Genomic DNA, 9,807 nt, shown 5'->3' on the forward strand with positions numbered 1-9,807 from the left:
AAGCCATTCTGTTTATCACTTTTAGTAGAATTCAATAAATTACCTGAGATACCCAACACTTTATTATGAAATATGCTTTGTGTTAGATGATTTTGCCCAACTGTAGGCTCATGTAAGTGTTCTGAGTACGTTCAAGGTGCGCTCAGCTAAGCTCTGATGTTTGGTAGGTGAGGCACATTAAATGCATTTATGACTTGGATATTTTCAACTTATGATTGGTTCAGTGGAATGTAATTCATCATAATTTGAGGAAGATCTGCACTTTCTCCAGACCTTGAAAATGCTGCTTCTCCTGTTTGTCGCATCTGCCAATTCTCCTTCATGGTAGATTGTTTCCTTGTACAGTTTGTAATGTCTTTACTGTGAAGTTATCTTAGTTTGTTTGGAGGCGGTGATTCCTGTGTGCTCTGAGTTGTAGAACTATTCCTATGAACTAGTTTGAGCTTGCTTATGTTTCAGTCCCATTGGTTTCACAAGTCCTAGACCAAATTGTAATGTTTAAACCATGATTTCCTGCAAAGTATGGGTAGTGAAAATTTGGACCTTGTATCTTAGGTATGTGTATGAACTTTGATATCTCATGATAAATGTAAAATTTTTCCACCCAGAATCCTGGTTATCTTCAAGATCTGTGGACACTTTCCAAGGCTAGCTGGATGGGGGCTTTTCTAGCCTCATTTTTATGATAGTTTTTCAAATTTCTCAGCTTGTTTTTTTTAAAGATTTTATTTAATTTTTCATGAGAGACACAGAGAGAGGCAGAGACATAGGCAGAGGGAGAAGCAGGCTCCCTCTGGGAAGCCTGATGTGGGACTCAATCCCAGGACCCCAGGATCATGCCCTGAGTGGAAGGTAGATGCTCAACTACTGAGCCACCCAGGTGTCCTTCTCAGCTTGTTTTGCTAGAGGCATGTTTCCAGTCTTTCTTCATATGAGCTTCCCACACACATAGGCTTTGAAAATTAGTTCTTATAAAAACAAAAACCAAACAAACAAATCTCAGATCTGTTACTATGACTTAATTTGCCAATAGCCTTCCACGGATCTCTATACAAATTCTACCTTTCACCTGTTATCGTAATATGGGAATGAATCATGCAGATAAACCAGAATTTCCAACCTTGATTTTCTTTTTTTTTTTTTTTAAGATTTTATTTATGTATTCATGAGAGAGAAAGAGAGAGAGAGACAGAGACACAGGCAGAGGGAGAACCAGGCTTCATGCAGGATACCCGATGTGGGACTCCATCCCTGGACCCCGGGATCATGCCCTGAGCCAAAGGCAGACACTTGCCCGAGCCACCCAGGTGTCCTTCCAACCTTGATTTTCATGATAAAGCCTTCTTCTATTCACTGAGTTTTAAGAGATGCTGGCCCAATTATAGTCAGTAGGGGCAAGAGCAAGCAAATTTTCTAATGTTAAGCAGTGGAGGAAGAATGTCCACATGGGGAGGGAATTTGGAAGCTTATAATTAAAGTTCCAAGAGATTTTCTTTGCTTTGCTAGTTTCTGTTGCTACCACCATGCTGACTTAGCAGGTGGGTGCTGTCCTCCATGCATTTCTAGGTTACATATCCTTCACCTAAACAGAGAGAAAAAGAAGTCAGGGACGAAAATGGGGCTAGGAATGAGGTTTTTGCAAGAATACATACATAGAAGTCTTCACACTCCTGCTATGGAAGGGACCTAAGTTTGTCTCTAAGTTATCCAATAGCTAACTCAAAGAGGAAAACAAAATCGGTTACACATTTCACAGTGACTTAAGAGATAAGGGCAAGTAAGTGGATCAACTGAAGCTCGGGGTACTAATAAGTAAGGAGAGCTAATGTGAAAGGGAAGCTGAAAGAAGTATTTTGATATATATCTTAGTCAGCTTGAACTGCTATAACAAAATACCATGGGCTGGGTGGCAAAATTAACATTTATTTCTCACAGTTCTGGAGGCTGAGAAGTCCAAGATCAAGGTACCAATTGATTCAGTGTTTTTTTTTTTTTTTTTAAGATTTTATTTATTTATTCATGAGACACAGAGAGAGAGAGAATGAGGCAGAGACACAGGCAGAGGGAGAAGCAGGCTCCATGCAGGGAGCCCGACGTGGGACTCAATCCCTGGTCTCCAGGTTCAGGCCCTGGGCTGAAGGCGGCACTAAACCCCTGAGTCACCCAGGCTGCCCAATTGATTCAGTTCTTGGTGAAGCCTCTCTTCCTGGCTTGCGATGGCTACCTTCTCCCTATATGTTCACATTATGGAGAGAGGAAACTCTGATGTCTCTTCCTCTTCTTAGAAGGGCACTAGCCCCATCATGGGGGTTTCACTGTCACCATCTCATCTAAACCTAATGATCTCCCAAGGATCCTACCTCCTAATGCTGTCATACTGGGGGTATGGCACATGAACGTATGAATTTGGTGGGTGGGGGACACAAACATCAGTCCATAACAATACACTACTTGGGGGGGATCGTGAGACCCCAAAGTTTATGCTTGAGAAAGAATAAATACCATACTGCCTTTTAAGGAGAGTGGGTCTTAACAGGTATTTGGTATGGTTGAGTAGAGTTTTAAGTTTGGGGCCAGAGCTGAAGAGAGACTAAGAGTTACTCTTGTGGTCCTTCCCTGCCTTTTGCCCATATTTCACTGATCCTTTTCTCTAAATAAAAGTAGAGTTTGCAGTAGCATCAAGTATTTTTTAGCCTATATGGAGAATCTGCATTTTTCTATCCAGTTCTCTTTTGACATTATTTTTTAAAAAGATTTTATTTATTTATTCATGAGATACACAGAGAGAGGGAGAGAGAGGCAGAGGGAGAAGCAGGCTCCATGCAGGGAACCCGACGTGGGACTCAATCCCGGGACCCCAGGATCATGCCCTGGGCTGAAGGCAGGCGCTAAACCACTGAGCAACCCAGGGATTCTCTTTTGATGTTATATTTCTCCTGTCACAGGCCCTTTCTTTCCTGTGTTCTTAGCTAATTGCTTTATTATGTCCATATTTGCTTTTCTTTTCTATTTTTTATGACTCTCTGATTTCTATTTCTGAGTCTCTCAACCCTTTCAAGTTCATATTACTTTTTCCTGTTACTCTGTATGGGACGGAATAAACAACTTTTCATGAGTGTGACAGTTTCACAAGAATCCCATAAATCAAGGGCAGGACTGCCAAGAGGTGGGTGATGTGGTTCTGGGAATGCCAGCCCAAGGCAGATTTTCTCCAGTCATAGCCTGGACACTGTGCTTTTTTTTTTTTTTTTCTTTTTAAGTTAGAGGCCCTTCAGGAGAACCCTCTCTTAATCAATTTCAATTCAGATGGTATAAAGAACTCTTAGACCTGGGAATCATGAAATTTGGGTTATAAGGAGCTATGTTAGGCTGAGTAAGAAATTTACCTTCCTTCTCCAATCTTCACTTTCATATTTGAAAAAAAAAAAGATGTGAAATAGATTTAAATTTTCTAAAATGCTGTCTTCCAAAGAAACTTTAAAAGATAACCTAATAGATAAAAAGAGAGTTGCTATATCCAAGTGGAGGCTGTGGTTGTGATAATCATGGGTGCTGTCTTCTTCCCTTCACTCTCCATGAAACCCCAGAGCACCCTATAGAATTGCTCCAACTTTAAAGAGAAAGTTGGGAAAACCACTGGCCTAGATCAGAGATAAGCAAAATTTTTCTGTAAAAGGTCATGTAATAAATATTTCTGTTTTTAGGTATTATGTCATCTTTGTTACAGCCACACAACTCTCTCATTATAGTACTAAAAGGCCATAGACATTATTTAAACAAACAAGTGTGACTGGATTTGGCTCAAGGCCCCAAACCCTTGGTCTGTAAAATCCCTACACGTCTTTTGAAGTTGTCCCAAATATATGTATACACATCATAGAGTTCAACACAGATACATGTAATTTGATTTCCAAAGGAGGAAACAAAATGCATTCAATTAATCAGTTTTCAGAGAACTTGGATAAGTTTTCTTTCCATCCTACTTATGTCTCCATTGAAGCTGCCAGTTTAATGAGCCTGGGTACCATCTCCAGTAGGATTCCTTCCTGAGGCTGCCAGCAGAGGGCAAAAGCAGACTTTTTATTCATCTGTTTTATTTTAGCAAATTCACACTGGCCTGAATTTGGAGCTAAATGATTGGGTAATGAAGGCACCCAGAAATGACATGGAAATGGCATACATGATAGAATCAGTAGAAAAGAACATTTAAACACTTATTATAACTGTATTCCATCTGTTGAAAAAAATAGAGGGAATACTGGGATCCCTGAGTGGCTCAGCGGGTTTAGCGCCTGCCTTCGGCCCGGGGAGTGATGCTGGAGACCCAGGATCGAGTCCCATGTCGGGCTCCCTGCATGGAGCCTGCATCTCCCTCTGCCTGTGTCTCTGCCTCTCTCGTTCTCTGTGTCTCTCATGAATAAATAAATAAAATCTTAAAAAAAATATAGAGGGAATGCTGAACATAAGTAGAGAAACGAAGGATATAAAAGATGCCCAAATCAAGATTTTAGAAGTGAAAATGATCATCGCTGGGCAAAAAAAAAATGCACCAGGTAGTAATAATGGTACATCAAACATAAATTAGTGGACCTGAGCCCACAGCAATAGACATATCTAAATGAAACACAGAGAGAGATTAGTAAAATTGAGAAAATGAGTGAGCTATTGGACAAGATAAAGCAGCCAAATATTTGTGTAATTATAGTCTCTGAAGGAAGGAAGACAGAAAAGTATTTGAAGACATAATGGCTGAAAATGTTCCACATTTGATGAAACAATAAACCCTTATATCCAAGAAACTCAACAACCCCCAAGTACAAGAAACAGGAAGAAAAATACAGTAAAAGAGTTAGAGCCATATTGCTTAAGACCAGCGATAAGGAAAAAAAAAATCTCAAAAGCAGTAAGAGATTTAAAAAAGACACATATACAGAGGAACAAAGATAAGGATGCCAACACACTTCTTGTTAAAAAATGCATGCAATAAAACAATGAAGCAATACCAGCAAGTGCTACAAGAAGAAAAGCTTTAAAAGTACAGTTCTTTGTTCACTGGAAATATCTGCAGTGAAGGTAAAATAACTTTTTAAACACACAAAAGCTGAAGATTTTATCACTAAAAGACCTGCATTATAAAAGATGTTAAAAGTAATTCTTTACGCAGAAGGGAAATGATATCAGCTTGAAACCTGGATCTGCGAAAAAGGAATGAAAAACACTGGAAATAACTATATTAGTAAATGAAAAGACTATTATTAATATTTAAAATATTAAATAATCTGTTTAAAAATAAAATAATAACAATGTATTGTGGAGTTTGCAACACATGAAGAAATAAAATGTAAGACAATAAGCACAAAGACTGAGAGAGGAAAAAGTATACTGTTATAAAGTTCTTATACTACACATAAAATAGTATAATATCACTTAAAGATAGACTTAATAAGTCAAATATTTATCTTATAAGTCCTAAAACAACTACTGAAAATTCAACAAAGAGTTATAGCTAGTAAGTTAAGAAAAGAGTTCTCAAATTATAGTTCTCAAATATGCAAATAATCTAAAAGGAAGATAAGAAAAGAAGAAAAAGGTCCAAAAAACGCAGAGGACAAATAACAAGATGGTGGTTTTTAACTCATCTATAGTAATGATCACATTAAATGTAAATGGCTTTGGGCCACCTGGGTGGCTCAGTGGTTGAGCGTCTGCCTTCAGCTCAGGGCATGATCCTGGGATGATGGAGTCCCACATCAGTCTCCCTGCTGAGATCCTGCTTCTCCCTCTGCCTAGATCTCTGCCTCTCTCTCTGCCTCTGTCATGAATAAATGAAAAATCTTTTAAAAAAATGTAAATGTCCTCAATACCTCAGTTAAAAATCAAAGATTATCAGACTGTATAAGAAAGCAAAACTTAACCATATGCTTGTAGAAAGCCACTTTATTTTTTAATTTATTTATAATTTTTTAAAATTTTATTTAAATTCAATTTGCCAACATAAAGTATAACACCCAGTGCTCATCTTATTATATGCCTTCCTTAAGGCCTGTCACCCAGTTACCCTATCCCCTCACCCACCTCCCCTTCTGCAATTCATTGTTTGTTTCCCAGAGTTAGGAGTCTCTATGGTTTGCCTTTCTAATTTTTCACCATTCAGTTTGGTGAAACTGAATGAGTTTTTGGTCCCTTTCACTATTTCTTATATTCCATATATGAATGAAACCTAATGATAATTGTCTTTCTCTGATTGACTTATTTCACTCAGCATAATAACCTCGAGTTTTATCCATGTCGATGTAAGTGGTAGGTTTTCATCCTTTCTGATAGCTGAGTAATATTTCATAAAAATATGGAACACTTCACGAATTTGTGTGTCATCCTTGTTCAGGGGCCATGCTAATCTTCTCTGTATTATTCCAATTTTAGTACATGTGTTGCCTAAATGAACACAAGAAACCCACTTTAAATATAAACACTTGAATGATAAAAGGATGTTTAATTCTAGCATTAATAAAAAGAAAGTTGAAGTGGTTATATTTGTATCCAGCAGAGAAGATTTTTAGGGCAAAATATATTACCAGGGATAAGAATGTCTTTTCATAATGACAAAGAGGTCAACTTATCAAGGGGCATGATATGCTTAAGAACCTGGCAACAGGGATACCTGGGTGGCTCGGCAGTTGAGCATCTGCCTTCTGCTCAGGGCGTGATCCTGGAGTTCTGGGATCAAGTCCCACACTGGGCTCCCTGCATGAAGCCTGCTTCTCCCTCTCCCTGTGTCTTATCCTCTCTCTGTGTGTCTCTCATGAGTGAATAATTAAAATCTTAAATAAAAAAAAAAAGAACCTGGTAACAGAAGTTCAAAATCCATAAAGCAAAAATTAAATTCTGGCCAGTATAGTAAGCCAATAATAATACATAAAAGGAATCCAGATTGGAAACAAAAAATAAAATTTTGTTCACAGAGGACATTACTGTCTGTACAAAATCCAATGGAATATACAAAAATGCTACTAGAATTAATAAGTGAGTTTAGCAAGATCAACATGCAAAAGTCAACTGTATTTCTATATACTGGCAACAAACAATTGAAAATTGAAAGGATAAAGCAATACCATTCACAGTAGCATAAAAATATAAAAATGTCTGGCAAAAGATAGGCAAGACCTATAAAATAAAAAATGCAAAATATCTTGAGATAAATTAAAGAAGAACTAAATAAGTTGAGAGATATATCATGAAGTTGGAATATTCAATATTGATAAGGATTCAATTCTTCCTAAATTGATCCAGAGATTCAGTGTAATTGAAATAAGCATCTCAGCAGGGTTTTTTTTGGCACAAAATGACAAGCTGTGTATGGATGGGTGAGTCTGCCTTTGAAAAGTGGGGAGATTAGAAAGGAATGGGGAAAACATTTGGGGAATGTTAGAAAGGAATGGGGAAAACAAAAGGGCGTGAGGAAACACTTGGAGGGTGATGGATGTATACAGTATCCTGATCATTGTGATAGTCTTACAGATTTAATCATTTATCAAATTATACACTTTGAACGTGTATAGTTTGTTATATGTCAATTATACCTCAATAAAACTTTAAAAAATGTCATAGTATTTGGAGAAGTACTAGACCTTTGTTTTTGTTTTCTTTTTTTTTAAGTTTCTTTTTTTTAAAGATTTTTTATTTTTTAAGATTATTTATTCATGAGAGATAGAGAGAGAGAGAGAGAGAGAGAGAGAGAGGAAGAGACACAAGCAGAGGGAGAAGCAGGCTCCATGCAGGGACATGGGACTCAAACCCTGGTCTCCAGGATCATGCCCTGGGCTGAAGGTGGCATTAAACCACTGAGCCACTGGGGCTGCCCAATACTAGACCTTTGTAAGTGTTAGGAGAAGAGTCATTGTGATCAATTCTTTTTATTGAATCTATAAACTCTCAATTTTAGGATTTGATTTAGACTGCAGTAATTTTCAACTCAGTACAGACCCTTAGGATGGAATGATGTAGTTAATCTCCATTGTCTATATCTGCCCAATGTCCCTTATTCCTTTTTTGTTACAGTGTCCCCTCCTTTGGAGAATCTTTTCTTTGTGGTTACCCATTCATGAGGTTGGTAATACTGCCAGTCACATTTTCTTAGCCATAGGGGTTATGTCAACCAAAGCTAGCCACTTGTAGTGCCCTATCACTTTTCATGGTCAGTGTTTGGTGAGGTTGATACAAGACTCACGCAACCAAAACTCATCCCTAGGAGATTTAAATATAAACTTGAATGTGGATAGACAGAGATATAAAGGCATACTGATGAACGAAGGCCTCCCTTGCTTCTCAGGTCAATAGCTTGATTTTATAATCCAAATTTTAACTATGGATAGTTGTATGGAGAAACTATGAGGACATTAGGAAATAACTTATACATTCACTTATCTCATTGTATATATATTTTATTGCATCTTTACTATGTGTCAGTTACTGGTCTAGGTGTTGGGAGTACAGCGGTGAACAAGCAGGGAGCAGCATACTTGATGATGAATAAAGAAAGGAAACATCTAAGTGACATTGAGATCTTATATCTAGTCCTATTTGAGATCACATCCATTTTGCTTTTCCTAGTCACATGAAGTCATGAGATTTTTTCTTTTGCTAAAGACTGAATTTTGTTTCTGTTTCTTGCATGTTACAGACTGACCAATATAGAGGGTGGGAAAGTACCCTGGCAAGAGTATAAAAAGGGCACATGTAGTTGGAAATGGTATGTTAAGTATATACCCTTTTCTTGTAATACAAAACACAGAAAGTGGAGTTAAAAAAAAAAAAAAGATCTCAGCTAGTGGAGATACACATAATGGGGTGAGAGCCTAATGTAAACTGTTGTCTTTTATTTTTTGTTTTCAGACATAGTATTACTAGTTATCATTTTTAAAGCACCTAGATCTTTCAAATATTTTCAAACATTATATCTCTTTCAATCCTCAAAACAAGGGATGCCTGGGTGGCTCAGAGGTTGAGTGTCTACCTTTGGCTCAGGGCATGATCCCAGAGTACTGGGATTGAGTCCCGCATCGGGTTCCCTGGATGGAGCCTGCTTCTCCCTCTGCCTAGTCTCTGCCTCTGTGTGTGTGTGTGTCTCATGAATAAATAAATAAAATCTTTTAAAAAATCCTCAAAACCATACTTCAAGGTAGGTAGTAATCATTGGTAGTAATCTTGAAGGGGTCAAATAAATAGCACCTCTCTTCTTCACCTCAGTTCGAAATAACCTGAGAAATAAGAAAAAAAAGAAGATAGAAGACAAACATCACTTTTTTTTGTAAAAGACTAAGTCAGATGATTTTAGATTAGTAGGAGGCACAAATGCCTCCTTTACTGAACCCATCTAGTAAATTGTATGCTGAACCAATGCAGACCTCCCAACATGGAAGCTGTCCAAAAAAGACTTCCTGCAGAGAAGAGTTCACTCCCAAGAAGGAAAATGGAGAATCCGAGCCATTTATTTTTTACCAAGTTTACTCAGATGGGTCAGTCACTTCACCTCCCCTGAGATGGAGTGATTAAAGAGTTAGAGAAAGGCCAGAAACACATTGTCACTTGAGCTCCCCCAAGTAGGAGGAAAACTTTAAAACTGGGGAGGTGTTTCCTAAACATAATTCAGTTTACACATGAGGAAAAAGGGGCTCAGAAATGCTGAATAGTTTGGCTAAGAGCATACATTTAATAAGTGGCAGGACCAGAAATCAAGGTCCAGTTGACAACCAAGTCCATTTCTTTCCACTACCCTCTGTCTCTTTGTTGTACTTTAAAATGTGTGCA

At 37.8% G+C, this 9,807-nt stretch overlaps 1 non-coding gene across 1 annotated transcript; it reads right to left on the reverse strand.

The window, feature by feature from the left end:
* Positions 1 to 6,340: 6,340 nt before the first annotated feature.
* On the reverse strand, positions 6,341 to 6,447 carry LOC121485892. Its single transcript, XR_005986398.1, has one exon. It is a non-coding gene; the product is annotated as a U6 spliceosomal RNA (small nuclear RNA).
* Positions 6,448 to 9,807: the final 3,360 nt, after the last annotated feature.

This window comes from Vulpes lagopus, chromosome 2 (assembly GCF_018345385.1).
Source record: "Vulpes lagopus strain Blue_001 chromosome 2, ASM1834538v1, whole genome shotgun sequence".
Classification (NCBI taxonomy): domain Eukaryota; kingdom Metazoa; phylum Chordata; class Mammalia; order Carnivora; family Canidae; genus Vulpes; species Vulpes lagopus.